Genomic DNA, 25,263 nt, shown 5'->3' with positions numbered 1-25,263 from the left:
TAACACCATCATTTCTAACATTCATTACTTTGGTTTAAGCTAGTTATTTTGAAATGTAGTTATTTTGTCTACTGTCCCCTTCCCCACTTTTTGTTGCAGTAATGGTCTCAGTTAATCTCTGATTACAGTTGCCTGAGGCCTGAAGTTCCAGACTCACAAAGTTACCATGGGAATTAATTTGTAGTGTCTTCTGCAGTAATGGAGTGGCAGGACACTTATCACTAAGTGGTAGCTGATCTTGGTAAACTGCAAATTCTGTTAAGGTGTAGGTTCACATAATCTACTGCCATGGACAGTGATATTATAATTGGTCTCCACAGAGAGTCATATCCTCTGCTAAGAAAACTGGGTCTTGTTAAGTTCTTAACTTGGAGCCACAGCCACATACTCTTCTTTCCCTTAACTGTTCCTTCCAAGCTTAGCAGCTTTTCTTCTAGACATCCACAGTTAATAATTTTTCATTAATAGTGAAACACATCTCCCAGGCTCATGAGTGGCTGTTTTAAATGCATCAAAATGTATCATTGCTACTCCTTTTAAGACTAAAGCAACTTCTACATCTGATTTCTTTCCTATTGAAAAGAACCTAGTAACTCCATATCTATCAAAATACAATGCAATTTAAAAAATAAAAATTTTAAATACATTATGTATCCTGATAGGAGAAAATAAGTCAGATATTTTATGTCACTGATATCTAAGAGTGATTGAGATTTTGAAGTAGTTACTTGAGATTGGTACAGGAAGAAGCTAATCAAAAACAGGAGAATAATCTATGAAAAACTCATTTTTTCCAAACTCACTGTGTTGCTGTCTAGGACCATAAAAGATGCTAAATATAAATTATTTATTAAGGTCATTGTATCTTCATTCTTTTGTGTGCTTTGCCTTAAATGTACACTATGTATTACAGTTCAGATCTTAGATTGATGCAAAAATGCTATGAATGCTTAAGAACAATCTTCTTATTAATATTTTAGAATCATTAGCATCATAAATTATACAATATGCAGAATATAATTATATATACAAATGGTATTAATATTTTTGATCTGCATTCATAAAGGATATGTGCATACTGGGTCTTTTTTTTTACATAGGACAATATGTTATTCATTCTATGCCTGATGATTTCTGACTTCTAAGGAAAGGTTTTCTGAGTACTCTAAGACTTCAGTCTCTAAGAGATGTCTTAGTCTATTTATGCTGCCAAAAGAAGATACTATAGAGTGGGGCGCTTCAACAACAGAAATGTATTTTCTCACATCTCTGGAAGCTGGAAGTTCAAGATCAGAACCTAGCATAATCAGTACTGGTAAGGGCCTTCTTTCTAGCTTGCAGTTAACCACCTTCTTGTTGTGTCCTTACATGGCAGAGAGAGAATGAGGGTAAGACATCTGGTGTCTCTGCTTATGCAGGCAGTATTATTATTATTAGACCAGGGCCTCACCTCATGACCTCATCTAACCCTAATTATTTCTCAAAGGACCCATTGCCAAATACTATCTCTTTAGGACTTAGAGTGCAACACATGAATTTTGAAGAGACATGCGCATTCAGTTCATAATAGTTCATTTTACAGTTTTGCTTATGAGAACAGATGATACTCTTGATTATGGTGTGAGCACCGGTTACTGTATGTCTAATTCTTTTACATGGTTGTTTCCAGATCCATGGTAGTTTCTTTCCAGGTTTGGGCTGATCTGTACTCTGTTGAACATTCTGGAAGGAACATTCTGGAAGGATTCTTATGGGAAGCTCTCTCTTTGCAGTTAGCTATCTCCTCTCTAGTACTCTCTCCTCAGTTTCTCACTGTCTTGGTCTCCTCAGACTCTAAGCTTCATCTCATCAACTCCAAGAATCCAATATATTTAGCCTGGGTCCACCTTTCTGCGCTGTATCCTGGAAACTCTGCCAATCGGGGAACTTGGACAACTGTAAATCTCACTGTGTATTTTTCCTATCTTTCAGAGTAACTTTCTTTCATTTTCTGATGCTCCAGGTGTTTAAAAACATTGTTTCATAAATTTTGCTTATCTTTTTTTTGAAGGGTACTTGAGTTCTTTTTCAGGCCAAAAGGCAAATCTGATATCATAACTCTATTTCCATCATAAGCAAGTGTATAAATATTATAAATAATAAAATAAATTATTATTTTGTGAATCCATAAGTAATAATGTTTGTTCTAGATAACTTGAATACAACCAGAAAATTCAGAGAAATTTCAGTTGGAATGTCCTCCTCTGAGAATTAAACACTATTACCACCATTAACAGATTTTGGTCATTCGTTCATGCATAAATGTGTGTACTGTGTGTCTGTCTGCATGTGTACATATAAACATTGTGCAAATGGAATTTTGTTAATTTTTTATTTATAATAATAGAGTTTATCCTCTATACCCTCCTGGATTATGCTTTTATTATTAAAATATATCATGAATATCCTCAGAGTTACAGCTCTAATTCATTTTTAATGATTTAATACATTAATTTCTATAAGTTAAAATATTACATGGAGCTTGATTATGTAATATCATGCATGTTCAGTTATTTTTTTCATATTGATGGACTTAAACTTTTTAAAATTCTTGACCCAAGTTAAAGATGCAGCAATAATCATCATTTTATATATACTCTTTCAAAGGGGGATTTTAAAAAGTTGAAGTCTGAGAAACATCTGTGGGCCACATAATTTATTAAGCTGTTTTAAGGATTTTGCTTTTATTCTAAATCAAATGAATCACTATTAGAAAGAAATCTATGAGCTATTAGTAATGAATTCTTATTCTATGGATGGATCCTTTAAAAGGAAAAGTTCTCTGAGAAAAGTTTCTAGGTCATACATTTAAGTGAGAATTCTAAGAAAATTGTTATGCTTGAAATCAATTAAACAAAACATGTTAAAGTGCTTTAATTAATGGCTTTGAAATAGATCCCATGATTATGGCAATGTAATACCAATCATGAAAAAATAATATAGGTGTAGATTATACAGCATCTCCCTCAGCTAAAGAAGACAGTAACCAAGATTATGAACTATTTGGCAATTCTGGTGTATTTAGGCAGTCAAACTCTGCTGAAGAAGATAGTGAAAAATGTGACAGGTGACTTGTTAGGTTGCTAGAGTGCCCTAAAGAACCAAGGTTGAAGTTGTCCCTTGACAAGTGCAATGATTCTGCAGCACCTTAGTAGAGTATATGAGAAGTGATTTCACGGCAAAAGTTGAGCCTGATCTATGTTCCTGCTTTCGTTCACTTGCTCTATCCTACAAAATTTAGGGAACTAAATATATTTGGGGTCTAAGAGCATACCATTGGCAGTTTGTCAATGACTGCTCCAGAATTGTCAAGGCTCTCTGCAATAGTATTCACAGTCAGTGTTAAAATCTTGCACCAGCAGGCTCATGGTTACAGACTACAGTGTCAGCAGTGGCTCAGGGACCATGGCTCATTCATTTGCTCAGGAACAGTAGTGTCAAGCCCATATGTAAACCTTAAGAATGTTAGTGACCTGACAGCTCACTGTTAATCTTTTAAATTCATCCTTGAATTGACTTTATCACCAAAATAAAGCAGAATTGGCAAAGTGGTATTATTATATTAGTGTTATACTTAGGAAACTTCTAAGAAAAATAAATAATTTGTTATTAGAATGTTACCTGACAACATGGCTATCATGATGATTACTGCTGTATAAACATTTCTCCCCAAAATAAGTGCTTAAAATAATCATTTATATCACTAATGATTTTGTGGGTCAGGAATCTGGAGGGGTCTCAGTAAGGAAATCCAGTCATCTGTAGGCTTAAGAAGACCTTGACTCCCTCTCATGACTGGAAGTTGATAATAGGTACTGACGATTCCATGTCGCACACCCCATACGTTCATCTTAGAAGTGTCAGGCTTTACACATGGCAACTACCTTCCCCCAGAGCAAGCATCCTCAGAGAGCCATGTGGGAGCAGCAATGCTCTTCTCTGACCTAGCCTTGGCGTCTCATACCACCACTCCTGCCATACTCCATTGGTCAAAGAAGTCACAGGGCCCACCAAGGGAGGAAAATGAATTTCAACTTTTGATGTAGGAAGGGGAAGGTCATATCATAAAAATAAAAAAAAATACATGAGATTGGAGATAACACTGTGACTACTTTATGGATAAAGTGAGCTAATTTTATCATCCTAGCTCCAAGAATGACAGAAATCCTCATTTATTATTAGATAATTGAATCAGGAACAGTATCCCATAAGTAGCTTGGATAGCAGATAGTCATGTCTCAGAAATACAAACCAATAGCTCCATGTATATTGCATGATACATCTAGATGCAAGAAAGGAAAAGATATTAGGACTAATTAGGGAGTAGTTCTGGCTAAATGCACAATAGGAAAAACAAACTTTAGATAACTAAAGCATATATCACCAAACATTGCTCATATAAGTGGACAATATAAGCCATTATCTATAATAATCTATAACTAGTTTGCATCTATTTATTTACTGATAGCTTCTAAATTTAGAATAACAGAATTTTTGAAACCTACTCAGGGTTCAATCTGTTTAAGTCACTGAACCAGGTACATCTCAATTGAAATCTGAAAGCCTCCATTGTAGAAGAGGTGATATGGGGAATGTTAATCCATTTATGAATTATCTGCTGGGATCTAGTTCTATTAAGGAAACATTTTTGAGATTTGCCTAATGAGATAAATATATTAAGAATTTAAAATACCTGAATAACTCTCCATCATCCTCAAAGGGATTTTGACTAATCAAAAAAAGATTTTAAGGATAATGGGAGTTCTTTGTCAGAGTAGAAAAAAGCGAGGGAACAAATAATGGGCTTCCTATTAGATTCACCAATGTTTCCTCAGAAAACCCTACTCTATCTCCCCAGTTATCCTTCACCAACTCTTCAAGAGAAATCATTAGTGAGAGGATGAGGATAATGATCTACAGGAATGAAAATTCAAAAAAGAAAAAGTATAGCAATACTTGAAAATTCAGTCTAGGTTATGACTCCCCTAAGAATTTTTAAAAATATGTTTATTCAATTTTCACAATGCTGTGAAATACGTATAAGTATTCTACAAATTAGAAAAATAATTTTTAGGGAGATTCAATAGCTTTCCTTCATGTACAGTTACTCTGTGAGTACCCAGTATATGAAAACAAGTGGTTTGTCTACAGAACATCCCAAATAATTTGGCAATAGTAGCCACTGCACTTCACTCCCATCTCCCTCTCTTAAATTTTGTTACTTAAATGTAAACTTCTACTTTTACCTATGCTTTATCTCCCTTTGTAAAGTTAGCCACCAAATTTCTCAGTTTCCAATGAACCGAACTAGTCATAACAGAACACAAATATTTATAGTGGAGGACATATAATAGGAAAGAAAAAGGCCTTGCCCTGTCTTCTCTGCAATCAGAACAGTGCTTATTCATTGTGTGCATGCAACTCCTGCTCTCCCAGGCTTCCACTGCAGGCTTGAGGCTAAACAGCAACACATGCTTCTTTTGCTTTTTCTTCTTCGATTTTTTAATGTGGAATTTTACTTATTTTTTCACAAAAGCTGAACACTAGAGTTTGATAACACACACACATACTGGAGAAATACTATTATTTTGATCATACTTCTTGCTTCATAAAAAACTTATAATTTTGCTACCCATTACTTTCCATTATTACAAATTAACCTTGCCCTCTGGTTTGTTTGTTTATTTGTTTGCTTGTGCATATAGGATTTCCACTGGGGAAGAGGTTTGAATTTAGTACTTAATAGAAAATGCTTTGCAAAATATTATATGGAGTTTAAATTTATATAAAATCTCTGTCCTTATGCACTGGAAGGGGATATTGTTCCACATTATTTTATTTCACGTATGGTTTATCTTAGTCTTCATGGACCCCACTGATATTAGAGCCCCTAGACTACACTGGAGCAGCGGTAAGAATCCTCTAGATACCAGGATCGCACTGTGAGGTGAAGGGGCAAGAAACACCGCCTTTCTAATCTTAACAAATATCACAGGTTTGAGTCACCTAGAAGCAAATTCTGAAATTTTAAAATACAGAATGCTTATTAGGGAGTGCTCTTTGGATCAACACCTATGGAGAGGAAAGAAGTTGATGTGTGACGTTGTGCCAGTGATGGCCACGACTGATAGATAACACACAGTGATGGCCACGACTGACTTAACACAACAGCTTGGGAGCTGAGATGGCCCTTTTCGAAGTAATCCAGAATGAGCCAAGAGGTGTGGCCTTTACAAACCCCCTCACCTCCTGATTTCCTGGAAATTAGGAAGGCAACATGAGCTTTGTTAGAGAATTCTCTTCAGTAAAGGCAAAGTCCGGAGCAGGATGAAGACTGAATCTGCCAATAGCACCCAGCACCTGGATAAGCAAGTCCTTCATGCCTGAAGGAAGACCTGGGCAGCTTATCACAGTCACCTAGGGAGACATTGGTTAAAGGAGTGGAGAAGGCAGGAAGGCAAACTGTTTGACAAAGGACCCTGTGAGACACAGACTAGTAGTGAAAAATTTCCCAACTTAGTCCCTGGGGACAGGAGCAATACTTCCTATAAAGGGGATGGTAATCCGAAAGACTTAAAGAACCAAATAAACTCTGTGATCCACAAGATAAAAGTCCCAACTGCAGAATTTTGAGGCGGAATGACAATGTCAGCTTAGTGGAAATTTGGTCTCCCTGATGTGTGTCACCACAGCACAGAGAGACACTTGCATAATGCAATGTATACTACTTGAGCAGAGCCACAGTGAATACAAGACTATAGTGTTTTCTCATAATTTTTGGCTATTCTCTAAGTTACACAAGGCAGGAAAGGATCTCTTAGATGAGGTTTGTGGTCCCCAAAATAAAAGAAAAGCTTTAGCTACGTAGTACAATGAACAAAGAATTCTGTCTTACTTTTCCTAGGTTAAGTTGGCTAAAAATAAATGTCTAGTTCTAATGAATATCCTTGAACTTTTATTTTTGTCATAAAAATGATTACAAAACAAACATGTTGTTTGAAGACTGTAATAACAAGCATAGACTTCAGTGTTATTAAGAAAAGACATCATAATGCAGAATTCAAAATGAAGTAGATTTAAAAATAAATTAAAAAATAGTATTCTCCTTCAATTCAAGGTTAGGTGGATTCCTTTCTATATGACACTGCCACAGAAAAGGGGGAAAATATTCGTTCTGTTTTCACATAATATACAATACTATTCAATTATAGACCTTTTGATTAAATGGCTAAAATAGAATACTGCCTGAGTCAAACATAAAATATTTTTTTAAAAATGAAGACATAATAAAATTACTTTGCTCCTGGTATACTTATGTAATGTAAAGGGAGGTTTCATTACATTTTCAGATTAGAAGTTAATGGGTTTCAGGTTTTACATGACTGGGAATAAACTATATGACCATACTGAAAGTAATCAATCCATTGCTGATTTTTTGGAAGTTTTGCACTAACAAATTTGGAAATTTTTAACTCAGTGAAGCATTCTTTTTAATGTGGTTTTTCAATAATGATAATCTTTCGATTAAACATTTTAATAGTTCCCAATCTCCAGGTTTATTTTTCTGTTCTTTGAATATATCATTCTGTCCCAAATAATAATGAATTTTTGAAATACAGGAATCCTGTCTTTGCTACTTCTACTTGAATACACCCTACTAAGAAATGATTTCTCAAACTACATCAAGGAAATGCATGAGATTTCTCTACTGACAGAAATAATTGTATCACTAAACAATTATATCTATACCATGGCTGCTTTTAGTGCACTGCACTTTATATTCCTTTCAGATGTTATTCTAAAACCAAGAAAATAAATGCTAAAAATGAGAGAGAAGACTAAGCTGGAGTGTGTTGCGATTTTTATGTACAATTAATGCACCATGTTAATGAATACTAACAGCACAAATTCATTTATTTTAAAAATTAAAGCACAAATTAATTTATTTTAAAAATTTAATATAATATCCTGTGACATATTAAGCAGCTTAGATGTTTAAAGTATATAGATTTGAAGGACATATAGATCTGAAAATAACACAATTTAATTGCGAGAATAAATAATAGGTACTCCTGTGTTGTCCCTTGCATTAAAAAAAATAATTCTCTCATTAGACTAATCTGCTTTTACCTCTCTCTTAGTTTTTCAAAAGAATGCATTTTATATTGAATGCATATTGTTATTTTCCAAACTGTTTTGGGTTAATATTAATGATTAAGATCAATACATAAGGATACTACCCTTTTTATTTGATTCAGTAGCAAGAATGTAGAATCAGAAGTCACCTAACTGTGACTCTATCACTAGCTACTGTCAGTTATACATCTTTATAAAGTCAGAACAGATCTTAGAAAAGAGCCTTAAAATTGGATTTTGTCCTGGGTTTTCTCGTGTATGTTCTTCTTTGTGAGTGTATTAGAGAGACCTTCATTCCCTGTCTCCCTTTAACCAGAAAAATTTCCTTGTATGTTTCTAGTAACAGGATATTCTGAGTGTAATTTCATTTGAATAAAGGTCTCTAATGTTGGTAGGAAAAAGCCAGATGTATGATTTATAGATTTACAGGAAAAGCAGACATTCAGAGATGTTTAGAGATGAGAAAATCTTCAGCAGTCTTATTCGGTCATTTCCAGTAATGAACAGTCTTTAGACACAATGGGAAAATCTTCATTAAAAGAGATATCCCAGGCCTGCTTCCTAGAAATCATGGTTTAATAAGTCTGAATTTGGGATTAGATAACTGTGATTTTTAAAAACATACCTTGTTAAGTTTTGGTCAATTGCATTACAAACAATTGACCTAGTCTAGTTTCAGTTTTTTTCTTTTTTTTTCTTTTTTTTCTTTTGGTATCATTAATCTACAATTACAGAAAGAACATTATGTTTACTAGGTTCCCCCATCACCAAGTCCTCCCCACATACCCCTTCAGAGTCACTGTCCATATGCATACTAAGATGCTGTAAAATCACTACTTCTCTTCTCTGTGATGCAAAGCCCTCCCCGTGACCCCCACAGAGTATACATGCTAATCGTAATGCCCTCTCTCTTTTTCCCCACCCTTATCCCTCCCTTCTCACCCATAGTCCCCAGTCCCTTTCCCTATGGTAACTATTAGTCCATTCTTCGGTTCTGTGATTCTGCTGCTGTTTTGTTCCTTCAGTTTTCCTTTCTTCTTATACTTCACATATGAGTGAAATCATTTGGTACTTGTCTTTCTCCACCTGGCTTATTTCACTGAGCATAATAGCCTCTAGCTACATTCGTGTTGTTGTGAATGGTAGGATCTGTTTTTTTCTTATGGCTGAGTAATATTCCATTGTGTATATATACCACTTCTTCTTTATCCATTCATCTACTGATGGACATTTAGGTTGCTTCCATATCTTGGCTATTGTAAATAGTGCAGCAATAAACATAGGGGTGCATCTGTCTTTTCAAACTGGAGTGCTGCATTCTTAGGGTAAGTTCCTAGAAGTGGAATTCCTGGGTCAAATGGTATTTCTATTTTGAGCATTCTGAGGAAACTCTATACTGCTTTCCACAATGGTTGAACTAATTCACATTCCCACCAGCAGTGTAGGAAGGTTCCCCTTTGTCCACACTCTCACCAACATTTGTTGTTGTTTATTTTTTGGGTGGTGGTGATCCTTACTGGTGTGAGGTGATATCTTATTGTGGTTTTAATTTGCATTTCTCTGATGATTAGCGATGTGGAGCATCTTTTCATGTGCCTGTTGGCCATCTGGATTTCTTCTTTAGAGAACTGTCTATTCAGCTTCTCTGCCCATTTTTTAATTGGATTATTTGCTTTTTGTTTGTTGAGGTGTGTGAGCTCTTTATATATTTTGGATGTCAACCCTTTATCGGATCTGTCATTTCGAATATATTCTCCCATACTGTAGGATACCTTTTTGTTCTATTGATGGTGTCCTTTGCTGTACAGAAGATTTTTAGGTTGGTATAGTCCCACTTGTTCACTTTTGCCTTTGTTTCCCTTGCCCGGGGAGATATGTTCATGAAAAAGTCATTCATGTTTATGTCCATGAGATTTTTGCCTGTGTTTTTTTCTAAGAGTTTTATGGTTTCATGAATTACATTCAGGTAATTGATCCATTTGGAGTTTACTTTTGTGTATGGGGTTAGACAGTGATCCAGTTTCATTCTCTTACATGTAGCTGTCCAGTTTTGCCAGCACCATCTGTTGAAGAGACTGTCATTTCTCCATTGTATGTCCATGGCCCCTTTATCGAATATTAGTTGAACATATATGTTTGGGTTAATGTCTGGAGTCTCTATTCTGTTCCACTGGTCTGTGGCTCTGTTCTTGTACCAGTACCAAATTATCTTGATTACTATGGCTTTAGGGTAGAGCTTGAAGATGGGGAGTGAGGTCCCCCCACTTTATTCTTCCTTCTCAGGATTACTTCTCAGGGTCTTTGGTGTTTCCATATTAATTTTTGAACTATTTGTTCCAGTTCATTGAAGAATGCTGTTGGTAACTTGATAGGGATTGCATCGAGTCTGTATATTGCTTTGGGCAGGTTGGCCATTTTGACGATATTAATTCTTCCCAGCCACGAGCATGGGATGAGTTTCCATTTGTTAGTGTCCCCTTTAATTTCTCTTAAGAGTGTCTTGTAGTTTTCAGGGTATACGTCTTTCACTTCCTTCATTAGGTTTATTCCTAGGTATTTTATTCTTTTTGATGCTATTGTGAATGGAACTGTTTTCCTGATTTCTCTTTCTATTAGTTCATTGTTAGTGTATAGGAAAGCTACAGATTTCTGTGTGTTAATTTTGTATCCTTCAACTTTGTTGAATTCCGGTATTAGTTCTAGTAGTTTTGCAGTGGAGTCTTTAGGGTTTTTATGTACAATATCATGTCATCTGCAAATAGGGACAGTTTGACTTCTTCTTTACCAATCCGGATTCTTTGTATTTCTTTGTTTTGTCTAACTGCTGTGGCTAGGATCTCCAGTACTATGTTGAATAACAGTGGGGAGAGTGGGCATCCCTGTCTTGTTCCTGATCTTAGCGGAAAAGCTTTCAGCCTCTCGCTGTTAAGTATGATGTTGGCTGCGGGTTTATGATATATGGTCTTTATTATGTTGAGGTACTTACCCTCTATGCCCATTTTGTTGATAGTTTTTATCATGAATGGATGTTGAATTTTGTCGAATGCTTTTTCAGCATCTGTGGAGATGATCATGTCGTTTTTGTTCTTTTTGTTGATGTGGTGGATGATGTTGATGGATTTTCAAATGTTGTACCATCCTTGCATCCCTGGGATGAATCCCACTTGTTCGTGGTGTATCATCGTCTTGATGTATTTTTGAATCTTTTTGCTAATATTTTGTTGAGCATTTTTGCATCTCCATTCATCTGGAAAATTGGTCTGTAGTTTTCTTTTTTGGTGGTGTCTTTGCCTGATTTTGGTATTAGGGTGATGTTGGCTTCAGAGAATGAGTTTGGGAGTATTCCCTCCTCTTCTATTTTTTGGAAAACTTTAAGGAGAATGGGTATTATGTCTTCTCTGTATGTCTGATAAAATTCTGAGGTAAATCCATCTGGGCCGGGGGTTTTGTTCTTGGGTAGTTATTTTATTACCGATTCAATTTCATTGCTGGTAATTGGTTTGTTTAGATTTTCTGTTTCTTTCTGGGTCAGTCTTGGAAGGTTGTATTTTTCTAGGAAGTTGTCCATTTCTTCTAGGTTTTCCAGCTTCTTAGCATGTATGTTTTCATAGTATTCTCTAATAATTCTTTGTGTTTCTGTGGGGTCCATTGTGATTTTTCTTTTCTCGTTTCTGATTCTGTTGATGTGTGTTGACTCTCTTTTTCTCTTAATAAGTCTGGCTAGAGGCTTATCTATTTCATTTATTTTCTTGAAGAACCAGCTCTTAGTTCCATCGATTTTTTTCTATTGTTTTATTCTTCTCAATTTTATTTATTTCTTCTCTGATCTTTATTATGTCCCTCCATCTGCTGACCTTAGGCCTCATTTGTTCTTCTTTCTCCAATTTCGATAATTGTGACATTAGACTATTCATTTGTTATTGTTCTTCCTTTTTTAAATATGCCTGGATTGCTATATACTTTCCTCTTAAGACTGCTTTTGCTGCGTCCCACAGAAATTGGGGCTTTGTGTTGTTGTTGTCATTTGTTTCCATATATTGCTGGATCTTCATTTTAATTTGGTTGTTGATCCATTGATTATTTAGGAGCATGTTGTTAAGTCTCCATTTGTTTTGAGACTTTTTGCTTTCTTTGTAAAAATTATTTCTAGTTTTATACCTTTGTGGTCTGAAAAGTGGGTTGATAGGATTTCAATCTTTTGGAATTTACTGAGGCTCTTTTTGTGGCCTATTATGTGGTCTATTCTGGAGAATGTTCCATGTGCATGTGAGAGGATATGAAGTCTATTTTGTCTGATACCAGTAGTGCAACACCTGCTTTTTTCTCTCTGTTGTTTCCATGGAATATCTTTCTCCATCCCTTGACTTTTAATCTGTGCATGTCTTTGGGTTTGAGGTGAATCTCTTGTAAGCAGCAGCTGGATGGGTCTTACTTTTTTATCCATTTGATTACTCTGTGTCTTTTGATTGGTGCATTCAGTACATTTACATTTAGGGTGATTATTGAAAGATATGTACTTATTGTCTTTGCAGGCTTTAGATTCGAGGTTACCAAAGGTTCAAGGTTAGCTTGTTTACTACCTTACTGTCTGACTTAACTCGCTTATTGAGCTGTTATAAACACAGTCTGATGATTATTTCTTTCCCTTCTTTTTCCTCCTCCTCCATTCTTCATATGTTGGGTGTTTTGTTCTGTGCTCTTTTTAGGAGTGCACCCATCTAGAGCAGTCCCTTTAAGATACCCTGTAGAGGTAGTTTGTGGAAGGCAAATTTCCTCAACTTTAGCTTGTCTCGGAATTGTTTAAACCCTCCTTCATATTTAAATGATAATTGTGCTTGATACAGTATCCTTGGTTCAAGGCCCTTCTGTTTCATTGCATTAAATATATCATGCATTCTCTTCTGGCCTGTAAGGTTTCTGTTGAGAAGTCTGATAATAGCCTGATGGGTTTTCCTTTGTAGGTGACCTTTTTTCTCTCTCTGGCTGCCTTTAATACTCTGTCCTTGTCCTCGAGCTTTGCCATTTTAATTATTATGTGTCTTGGTATTGTCCTCTTTGGGTCCCATCTCTCGGGAGTTTTGTGTGCCTCTGTAGTCTGATCAACTATTTCCTCCCCCAGTTTGGGGAAGTTCTCAGCAATTATTTCTTCAAAGACACTTTCTATCACTTTGTCTTTCTCCCTCTGGTACCCCTGTAATGCGGATATTGTTATTTTTGGATTGGTAACACAGTTCTCTTAATATTGTTTCATTCCTGGAGGTCCTTTTGTCTCTCTCTGCTTCAGCTTCTATGTGTTCCTGTTCTCTGGTTTCTATTCCATCAATGGCCTCTTGCATCTTATCCATTCTGCTTATAAATCCTTCCAGAGTTTATTTCACTTCTGTAATCTCCCTTCGGACATCTGTAATCTCCCTCTGGACTTCATCCCTTAGCTTTTGTATGTTTCTCTGCAGCTCTGTCAGCATGTTTATGATTTTTATTTTGAATTCTTTTTCAGGGAAACTGGTTAGCTCTGCCTCTGCATATCCTTTCTCAGGTGTTGTTTGAACTCTCTTGGACTGGACTAAATTTTTTTGCCTTTTCATGGTGACAGTAGTGGCTGTAGGCAGGTTGCGGTTATGTCATCTGGGAGAAGAAAGTCTTTTCCTGCTTGCTGGATGCCTTGCCCTTCTCCGCTGCTTGTGACCATTACCCGCACTCCTGGAGCAGCCACCAGGTTAGTCCCCTAAGCTGCTGTGGCGGGGTCTCCATTAGAGCAGCACAGAGCCCTGTGGGGAGTGGCAGACATGCCAGGTGCACTCCTCCATGCTAGCAGCACTCCTGCAGGCAGCTGTGTGACAACAGCAACCTTTGGGTCTAGCCTGGGCAGCTGTGCATTGGGCTGGGATTCCAGTTGGCTGCTCGGAGCATATATGCTCCCTTTGGCTCCACTGCAGGTGCATGTGGGGCTCTCCTGCTCAGGCCTCTACCAGGCTCCTCTGGCTTCACTGCCACCGGTGCATGCAAGCCACACCTGGGCTGTTAGGTTGCACTGCTGCGGGTTCTCAGAAGCCTCTCCTGGTCCTGTCTGGCGCCGCTGGTGCACGGATCTGCTCCCGGTCCCTTCCTGTTCTGCCATCTCCAGCACGCACTGCCACTCTCCTGCTACTGGGCTGGTGTGTTGGGGTCCGTGTCAGTTGGAGGAACAACTGGCAGGCTGCTTAGTGCCATGATGTGCTTCAGAGCTGCACTGCCTCCCTGGGGATTAGGGCACCTAAGTTTCCCTGGTATTCCCTGCTGCCAGGACAACTTCTTCCAGCTATGGCGTCCCTGTCTCTTTAAGTCTTGCAGAAAGCACTCGCTTTTCTTTTGTCTCATGGGCGCTGGTTGCAGGACCTGCCCACAGGTTTTGCACCCAGTGCACCTTGTGTCTGTGTTCCGGGTGTGGATTTCTAGAGCTGGTTGTTTAGCAGTCCTGGGCTTTCACTCCCTCCCCGTTCTGACTCCTTTCTTCCCACAGGGTTTTGGGTTGGGGGAGCATTCGCGTCCCACCTGGCTGCGGCTTATATCTTACCCCCTTCATGTGATGTTGAGTTCTCACAGATGTAGATGTATCCTGGCTGTTGTATTGCATCCACTGGTGTCTTCTTTAGGAATAGTTGTATTTATTGTATTTTCATAAATATATATGTTTTGGGGAGGAGATTTCCTCTGAACTACTCATGCCACCATCTTCCCGTGATCCTTCTAGTCCCAGTTTTAAAAATGAGAGTTAATGATCATAAAAGAATAATATCTAGGTGACTCTCTTGCCCTACAGCCAGTGCTAAAAACTGTAGATTTTTCTCCTTATATTTGATCATAGTACACATCAAAGGAATACATTAATTTGTTGTCAGTTAGGTGCTTCTGTATTGTAAGACAAAGATTGTATAAATTAGTTTTATAATAAATATTCTTGACATGGATCTACGGCAAGAGTGCCATCCAGTTTAACTCACAAGAATCCTCAGGGTTCTGATGACATCCCAGAGTTGGGTCATCTTTTTCTTTCTCTTATTGCTGCATGTTGTCAACAATTTTTAAAAGACAATGTCAAATTTAGAGAGAGAAGACAGGTGCACATTTCTACAAGATCAACTTGAAATATTTGCCATTTTTTCTGTCCTTTCACATATTTTCAAATGTGTTTACATTCAGCATTACATTTTTGTAGGAAGATCAGAAGTTAACCACTTTGTTGTGTGACAAACAGGATTTTCCAAAAATGATTCTGAGCCTATTCTAGGTTGCCAAGGAATCAGAGGATTATTGCTTTTCCTTAGGAAGAGACTACACCTGAATTTTCATGGGAGTGAGAACTTCACAGCCCTTGCAGGAGTAATCACAACTATACAGGAGATGGGAACCCAAATTTCAGGCACCTTTTATGCACAGGCTGTGCTTAAATTCCAAAGGCCTGGTCAACCCAAGAAGTCTATTTTTTCTCCTAGTAGGCTTGCTTTCATTCATGCCCTTATGTAGGTAGAGTAAAAAGATAAACAGTATTCGACCACAGGAATGGAAATCTCAGTATGACCAGTAGATTGCATATACATTGCCATGCCAGTCAGGATAAGGAAAGAACTGGTGATCATATGCCTCCTTTCTTCCTAGTAACTCTTTAATGCTAAATGCATTCTTTAATCCATTTCCAATGATGTGCTTCAATTAATCCCCAAACCTATTGTTAGTTGCCTTCCAAAAGAAGCAGTCCTTCCTAGAGAGACATATCTAACTTCCTCATTCTTTAGTAACATATAAGAGAAAAAAGGACTTCAACTTTCAGAAGAACAAAATGCCACATCTCCCACCCCTTCCTATGTAATGACTTATTTTAACCCTATAATCAGATGTCCCTTTCTGAGTCCTTTTGGAAAATCTTATGCTTTTCACACACACAAAAATCTACTTTTTTACACAAACAAACTGCATCAAAACACAGATTTGAGTCAGAGTTAAAAGATGGTTCTCTCCTGAAGCTTAGCTGTTTCTGAATGGCAGTGGAGATTTGAATGGGTACAGTAGACTCAAGAGTCAGGAGAAGTTTGGTGCTCTTTAATTGGTTTCCTAACAGTAATAACAGCAACTTCCTTATTTAGTGATTTCCTTCTAATAACTACTGAAGAACCAAAGCCACCTAGCTCAAATGATCATAAAAATTTCCCAACAGTTAATAAAACCCTTTTTTTCCTGAGTTAATGTATTGGCTTTGAATTCTGCAGTTTCACTACTTACTTTCATTACTAATTACAAATATTGAACATAAATATTAATGCCTGTTCTTTAAACAAACCAGACTGTTGGATTTTGGAGAGCAGTGGTTCACAGCAGATGGTAGATAATACACCATTTTTACTCTTGTGAGTCTGCATGGATATTAACTTTGCAAATTCTGACCTTAGCCAATCCTATTTCCATTGGTGTCACTAGACTCAAGCAAAGGAGTAGTTTTCTTTCAAATACATGAACTAGGATCAATTCAGCACACACATTTGTCCCTCTAGTCTTCTGGGTTCATCAGAATCAGTAAATTCTCCGATGTCCATGTAATTATACAGGACAAACCCTCCTGGGAAACTCTGAGAGTCTCCCTGACAGGCCCCATTTGAAAGGTAGGCAAATCTGTCTCAATTTTAGGATGCAAGCTGACGGGAAGCTTTTCAATTGAACTTATTGATTGCCACAGAGAATAAAACTGGCTTTTCTTATCTCCTTTGAGATACTGGAAGAATTCATTGCCTCTAGTTCATACTCTAAAGTCTACAACCAACATCATATTTCTATTGTGTTGTAGTTTCAGGTAAATTGGACCATTTAACACTAATGTTAACAGTAGAATATTCATTTGCAATCATTTTATCTTAGCCATTAATTAGATATATAACTCGTGAAACTGTTTAATACCCCAACATCAGTCTACTTACCCATAAAATGAGAGAACTGAATATTATTACCAGTTAAAATTGCATTTTAGATCTAATATTACTATCAAATCTTAATAATCCATCAGTTGTGCTATAGGTTCAGCCTATCCATATTACCCTTTCATAGTTCTGACAGCATCTTAATGGTCAGTTGCTCTGGATATTTTTCATTCCAATCCATTACTCACAGTAAGGTCAGAAATATTTCTATAAAGCAATTCTGATATTGTCATTTTCCCTCAATATATTCTTTAAGTTATTGGTATATGTTTAATCTCCAGATGTAATCAATTTCCAAATTCCTTATTAATCCATGCTTGATCAGAAATACAAATACTGAATTGTTTCACATTGCTCAATGATTACATCATGCACCCCTTGCTTATGGTCTTTGAGGAGCCTCCTGGTAATATTCAGAATGTTTATGCCCTTCAACTATCATTTGTTTAACTCTTACACTTTAGGATTTAGATCAATGATTAATTCTTGTTAGGAGTAACAACCTAAAAAGCTTTTAGACAGCAAAAAAAAAAGGAACAACAAAATGATAAACCAGCCTTTGGAATGGGACAAAATGTGTGCAAACTATGTCTGATAAGGTTTAATATTCTAAATTATATAAATAATTCATACAACTCAGTAGCAAAAAATAAATAAAATAAAATAATCCAATTAAAATATAGGCAAAGGACCCTGAAAAGATATTTTTCCAAAGAAAATATTTAAATGTGATTATATAGTATTTTAAACTTAGTCAAAATATGACCAACCTTTTGTAATTTTTCAGTTAATATCTATAAAAATGTAATTTTTTGAAGCTAGATATTGAATGTTATTTGACTTTAATCTCATTGACTTAGCATTGCTCTCCTGATTCATAAAAAATGCATACAAAACTGATTCTTGAATAATCTCTCAATGGCATTAAGCATTTTTGTTATATAATTTGCATAATAATAATTCAGCTTGTTATTATGAACATCATTTTGGGCCAGCCTTGACAGTGAACAATTTGCATGTTGAATGTAATTAATCACCCCAACAATTCTTGGAGATTTTTTTTTCTGTGCTTATACAAATTTTACAATAGAAAAGGTATACAACTTGCCTGGGTTTTACAGTTAGTATTTAGTAGATCCCAAATTCTGAATTCAAGAAACAATTTAAGATTGATGACTTGTACTCACTGGCTTACTAGAAATAATAGTAATATAACAAAAAAATAAAACAATACATTGTAAGATGGTCCAGAATAAATTTGCAAAATATGTTTTCAAGAAATTACACAGTGAAATTTACATGACTACCTCTGAGTTAAAACAATAAAGGGTAGAAAAAATAACCTGACCATAGGCTCCTTATACATATCTCTCTGATCCAGAAGGACTTCAGAATAAGTAGCACAATCACTGGTAAAACTTACAGGTCCAAATGTAGTTTACTTTGATTCTCAGCCATTAATCCTGTAATAGTTCATCCAATATGAGAACAGCATAGACTACATTGAAGCCCACATATTTTGAAAGGACTCAGTCATTTGGTAAAGAGGTCAAATCTAATTATAGCCAAATTCAAAATCCTTGTTGGGATCTTTTGCCTCTTTTAGGCCTGTGATGGCCGCAGACTGGAGGTTTCCATCGTCCCTCATTACTTCCACATTCGTGGCCTAACTAGCTTCCCACGCACGTGCTCCTGGCCCTAACTCCACCTCCCCACCTAACCTGAAACCTGCCTAAGACCCTAGTGACAGATGAGATAATCAATTACCATTGGCTTTTGCTACTTCCTTATCTTCCCCTATATAACTGGGCTTCTGATGCAATAAAGCTGAGTTTTGCTGCGCCTCCAAGGCTGACACATCTCCCAGCTTGGTGTGGTTTGTGTTCCCCCTGCCTCAGAAGGAGGGGGAGGATCAAGTCATTGACACTTGCCCTCTTGCTCAGCCCCAGGGAGCAAGAGGCTGGTCCTGTTCATCTCCTTCGTGCCATTGTTGCAGAGAGCAACAACTGGTGCCCCGTGTGAGGATCTCTCGCTTTGCTGATGAGCTAATTGGGCCATGGGTAAGTGTATTCCCATAAACTATGGGACATTCTTCTTCTAAATCTGATCCCTCCCTTGAATCCCTTAGGGTCCTCCTCCGAAGTAGGGGCCTAGAGCTCTCTGACAGCCAAGCTATCAAGACCTGGGAGACCTTAGTTAAGGTCGCCCCATGGATGCCCATGAGGAATTTGTTTGACTGGGACAGGGTGGAGCAACTCGTATGCAAAACCCAGGTTAATCAGGGGGATATTCCCCCTCTGGGGACCTTCCCCACTTTAGCAGCCCTTAAGAGTTGCTTCCCTCCTCGACCACCGAAGCCGACTGCCAAGAACCCAGTGAATGGGGAGGCCACTGGGTCAGGAGCCCCTTCCCGGGGAAATTCTGATCCCCTTCCTCAGTCTGAGTCCACACTGGTAGGACAGGAAAGCCATAAAGAGCCAGATAAGAATCGTGGCAGTGGTGCCCTCGACCCTTTCGATGCTGACCCCTGGCCTCCCAAATCCACAGACCCCTTGTACCCACCACTTCCTCATGCTAGTTCCCCTTCTAACCCTTTCAAATCACCATTAGCTCCCCCTCCCCCATACCAATGGGCAGGGGTTTCAGCTCCTCTCCCATATAAGGACTTGTGCTCTCCTATTGGTTGTCCACCTCAAGAGAATTCAGGGCTCTACCCACAACCTGACCCAGGGCCATGTCAGCTATTCACTGTCAATGTTAATCCTGGAGGTAACCGCCCTGCCCCCTGGTATCCTTGGGAGCCAGGTGACCTTAAGGAGTTAAAGAAAGACGTTCTTGAGGACGGTCCCAGTGCTCCTTGGACTGAGACCATCCTCCAAGGACTTGCTCACCATCTGTGCACCACCGCAGATTGGCTCTTGCCCGGGCTGTTCTCCCTGGCCCCCTCTATATTAAGTGGTGTGCTTTGTATAAAGAGGAATGCCAGCAACAAGCTGAGAGGAATCAAGGCTCCAAACCTGTAATCCCTGTCACCATGGGAATGCTTGCAGGGACCTCCAAACAATTTTCCTCGGGACTCCAAAAGGCCGCCATCCCCCTTCCCTATCAGGACCAAATATGAGCCCTGGGTCTGGCGGCATGGAGGAAGCTTGAGGAAGGCCCCTTGGAATCCCCAATTGCAGGGATAAACCAACGGGCCAATGAATGTCTGGCTAGTTTCATTAATAGAATTGAGGGGAGCATCAAAAGAAAGTTCCCCCCTGGGGATCTCAGAGATTATTTTAAGATGATGGTGTGGGAAGGTATGAATCAAGAACATAAAGTAGCATGTACAGGGTTAAAGGATAGATCCATGGAAAAGTGGATCATTGCCAACAAAGATATAGGTACCCACTCCCATCAGACCCAGACCATAGCTTCCGTGTTGCAAGCCGCTCGCAAGGATGATATGACTGCCCTGGTATGGGCTCTACAGCAGCCATTCCCTGGGAAAGGCCGTACTTGCTTTGGGTGTGGTCAGGAGGGACACTTTAAGCAAGAATGCCCTCATAAACAAAAGAGACCTCCTCCCCAGTGAGGCCCCAGCCTCCTGGCTTGCCTCGCATTCCTTGTCCGAAATGTTGGAAGGGGTTCCATTGGGCCAAAGATTGTAGATCTAAGACTGATATACAGGGTAGACCTTTAAACTCCAAAGGGGGCACTCCCCAGCCCCATTAAACAAGGGGAGTTCCCCCACATGGGCTCACTGGACAATTCCTCTGTGGCCTGGGGTTAGACCTAAAATGATACTCACTATTGGGGGGAAAGCTTTCAAATGCCTCAAGGATACTGGGGCAGACAGGACTGTCTTCAGAAAAGAAGAAATTCCCCTCCACTGGAGATTGGTTACCGGCCCTCCCCTCCTGCGGGTGGGTGGACAGACTAGCTCCCAAGAAACTGCTGAATGGGTTCCCTGGGTTGAACCAGATGGAAATATGGGAGAGGTGAGCCCCCTTGTGGCTCCAGGCCTTATAGCCAATCTACTGGGCCAAGAGGTCTTGGGGGAAGCTGAGGCGTATATTTCCACTGATCATAAAGCCTTATATGCGGATCTCCTAGATGAGGAGGGATACCAACAACAATTTCAAGGGGGCCAAAGGTGTCACCCTGACTATAGAGATGACCCCGCTTTCAAAATGATCAGAAGGGACCAACCTCATTCAAACCCCTAGCCCCACCCCCAATCCTAAGGGCCACTGCTCCCCCCAGGGCACCAAAAATAAAATGGATTCCAGGCTCCCCTGTCTGGGTGGAGCAGTGGCCTTTGCCTTCAAAAAAACTGCAACAACTATATCTTTTAGTTAAACAACAAATATCATTGGGTCACCTCCAAAGGTCAATGAGTCCCTGGAATTCTCCCGTCTTTGTGATCAAAAAACCTAATGGTAAATGGAGACTTCTCCGAGACTTAAGAAAAATCAATGAAAGAATGAAACTTTTTGCGGCCCTTCAAATGGGGCTACTCTGGGTGCCTCCCATCCCAAGTGACAAGCACCTAATAGTAATAGATATTAAAGACTGTTTCTTTTCCATCGCCTCCATCCGGAGGACACCGAGAAGTTTGCCTTTTCTCTTCCTTCCCTAAATTATAAGGGACCTGACCAGCGCTATGAGTAGACCATGTTGCCCCAAGGGATGGCAAATAGCCCCCCTATTTGTCAAGACTATATGTCTAAAATCTTATCTCCACTAGCAGAAGAATCTGACATACTCTTTTACATATATATGGATGATATTATCTTGGGAGCCACCTGTTCCCGCAAATAGATGACCTCTTTAAAGGTGCCTTTCCCTGCTCAAAAACTACAACTTTCAAATCTCCCCAGATAAAGTTCAACAAATAGCTCCTTTTAAAATTTTGGGGACTACTTTAACATTATATGTTGTCTCCCCTGTTAAGCCCCAGTTATGTATTCAAGACAGATATATGCTACCACAGTTCCAGAAACTGCTGGGGGAAATCAATTGGATGAGGCCCTGGATTCTTTAACCATAGCTGATCTTATTCCTCTTTTAGACCTATTAAAAGGCCTTAACCTAGCTTCAACAGTGACTTTAACCCCTATACATAGAGAGACATTGACAAAAGTTCAACATGCCATTGATAACGCTGCTTTAAAAAGATATGATCCAAACATGCCAATGATCCTCTATATTATGGCAGGAGAGACCCTCCTCACTGCCCTTTTGGCTCAGGAGGGAGATCCCGTACATTGGATACATCTATCTGTGGGAGGGGCACCCTGAGTGTAATCTATAGTGGATCAAATGGCTGACTGCATTGTCAAGGGACAAGATCTTTCTGTCCATCTTTTTGGGTGTGAACCCCATCTTTGATTGTTCCTTTTCGGGTCAATGATTTCTTGTGGCTACAGAGAAATAATTCCAGATTGGCAATGGCCATTCAAGGCTTTCCGGGGATAGTGGACTGTCACTATGGTCCCTATAAGTGGATGAGTTCTTTTAGCCAGTTGGCGTGCCAGCCGCCTAAAATGTTCCTCTCTGAGGCAGACCCCTCTTTCCCCTCTGTTTTTTACCAACAGGGGTAAGTGTTGAGCCTCTGTGGTAATGTCCCCCCTGGGCACAAGTGAATGCCCTCTGGCTGTAACCCTCTTTCATGAAGTGCAGGGCTCTGCCCAGTTTAAAGAGCTTTATGCTGTTGTTTTAGCTCTGAGATCCAAGGCCCTCTTAATCTGTTTTCTGATTGCCTTTACGTTGTCAATCTACTGCCCAACCTTGTGGGTGCTCACATCAGACTTGATAATAATCCCATCACTCCTTTGAAGATTCAAGCCCGCCATTTGTTAAAACATAGACTCGTTCCCCTTTCTGTACAACATTTAAGAGGACATCAGGACTTGCCAAGCTTTTTGTCGAAGGGCAATGCTCTTGCAGACCGACTAGCTTCAGCCTACACAGTACAGGAAGCCACCTCTTTTCATCAACTTACACATGCTAATTGTAGGGGACTACACCATCGGTGCCCTCAAGTCCCTGTCAAAGACTTTAAAAAGATCATTAGGACATGTAAGTCATGCCAGCCCTTTCTACAGGTTCCTCTGCTTCAAAAGAACAGAGTGAACCCTCGAGGCCTGAGACCCAATAACCTTTGGCAGATTGATGTCACACATTTTGCCCCTTTCAGGAAGCTTAAATACTTATTTCTAACAGCTGATACCTTCTCCCATGCTTGTTGGGCCACAGCCCATATGGGAGAAAAATCCAAACATGCCATAAGCCATTTTCTCCAGTGCTTTGCCATCCTTGGCTTGCCAGACTAAGTCAAAACCGATAATGGTCCCTGCTTTATCAGTAGGTCTTTTACTGAATTCTTGAGTAAATGGCAAATCTCTCATGGCACTGGAATTCCTTATAACCCTAAAGGACAAGCAATCATAGAAAAACACAATCATATTCTCAAATGTCAATTAATAAAACAGAAAGGGGGAACACTACCCCCCCATGATGAACTAAAGATGGCATTATTTACTCTAAGTATTTTGAATTTTGCCAAAGGTGAACACTTCTTGCCCTTCCAAAAGCACTGGACAGCAACCGTTCCTAATCAGATGGTTATAATCCGATGGAAAGACCCCCTTACTGGAGAATGGAGAGGCCCGGACCCCCTCATTATAGCTGGAAGGAGATTCAGCTGTGTCTTTCCGACCAATAAAAAAAGGCCAATCTGGGTCCCCATAAGAGATCTCAGGTATTACCCCCCTACAGAGGGGGTGTTCACTAATGTCAATGATGACCCAGAAGGCCCCTCGCCTCCTGAGGATCTCTCTCTTCTCTCTCCCTTTCAGAGTCCACAGTGAACCCAATGATGCTGGTCTTCCTGCTAATAACGATGAATTTCCCATTAGCTAAGACAGGATTTGGAGATCCTGGTCAAGCAAAAGCCATACTATGAAAGACCATCAGAGACCCCTGCATGTCCTGCTCTTTCACCCAAACTGCTCCCCCCAAAACCTGTTACACTTCTATCAAAATCTGCCCTAATGAGCAACGGGCATCCACACTCATGAAAGGGACATAAAATGGATGCCCTGGAAGAGTTCTCACTCACAAGTGTTGGCCGGGCCCAAAAGTGTATCCACCCACCCAAGGGAAACGCCCCTCTGAGTGTCCTTGCACCACTTTTCATGCCTCCGTTCAGGCTCGATGCTATAAGGAAGTTAGCCCCTGCACTAAACAGAACAAAACATACTGGTATGCAATTCTGACAGAATGCAAGACTGAATATGCTGACTGTCGAGAGAATAGGGGAGCTCATGCCTGCTGGAATCCAGTTGCCCCTATAGGCATCTCTGATGGGGGCAGAGTCCAAGATCAGTTTCCACAGCACCAAATTAAAAAACTGATAGACAGGCTGATTGAATACCAAAATTCCCCAATTTACCACCCTCTTAGCCTCACGGAGATCAGGAGAGAATTGCTTCTTGATCCTGAGACACAATCAATCATATAGGCTGCTTTTACCTTATTCAACACAACCAATCCTTTTTTAGCTAAAGATTGCTGGCTGTGCCTGAAGCTGGGACCATTACAAGTCAATGTTCTTCTTGTTAACCTGTCACAGACCGAGCCCCAGTGCCTGCTATTGCCCTCAAGCTCTGGGGTCTATCTAGACCCTCTCTCCCCTAAAGGCCCATGCTTCAAAGCTGACCCCCATTCTGATAATACTAGTGGCATAGATGTAGGTCGAATCCACTATTCTTTTTGCCAACAAAATATTACTGTGAACAATACTCTTCTCTGTCCCCCTAATGGAACAGTCTTCATTTGTGGGAGAGATGCATTTGGCTTTCTCCCGACAGGCTGGACAGGACATTGTGCTCTAGCTGTAGTTTTCCCTGACATTGGAGTGGTCCCTGATAATCAGAGCCTCCCTATTCCTGCTTTAGACCACATCGGAGTTAGATCAAAAAGGGTCATTCAGGTTATCCCCCTGCTTTTAGGTCTTGGGGTGGCCACCAGAGCTGCCACAGGGGCAGCAGGATTAGGGACCTCCCTACATTATTATAAAGCCCTTTCTCAACAGATGATCAATGACCTACGAGCTGTGACCAGCACAATTCTTGACCTCCAAGCACAGTTAGAT

The 25,263-nt window shown here is 39.4% G+C and overlaps 1 long non-coding RNA gene across 1 annotated transcript; it reads left to right on the top strand.

Annotated features, from left to right (window-relative positions):
* Positions 1-18,766: 18,766 nt before the first annotated feature.
* LOC130683846 (uncharacterized) lies at positions 18,767-24,535 on the top strand. The gene is made up of 2 exons (XR_008997868.1): positions 18,767-19,180; positions 23,966-24,535. It is a non-coding gene; the product is annotated as an uncharacterized LOC130683846 (long non-coding RNA).
* The last annotated feature ends 728 nt before the right edge of the window (positions 24,536-25,263 follow it).

This window comes from Manis pentadactyla, chromosome 5, assembly GCF_030020395.1.
Source record: "Manis pentadactyla isolate mManPen7 chromosome 5, mManPen7.hap1, whole genome shotgun sequence".
Taxonomy (NCBI): domain Eukaryota; kingdom Metazoa; phylum Chordata; class Mammalia; order Pholidota; family Manidae; genus Manis; species Manis pentadactyla.
Note: the sequence above shows the minus strand (reverse complement) of the source record. Positions and strands in the feature narration are given on the sequence as shown.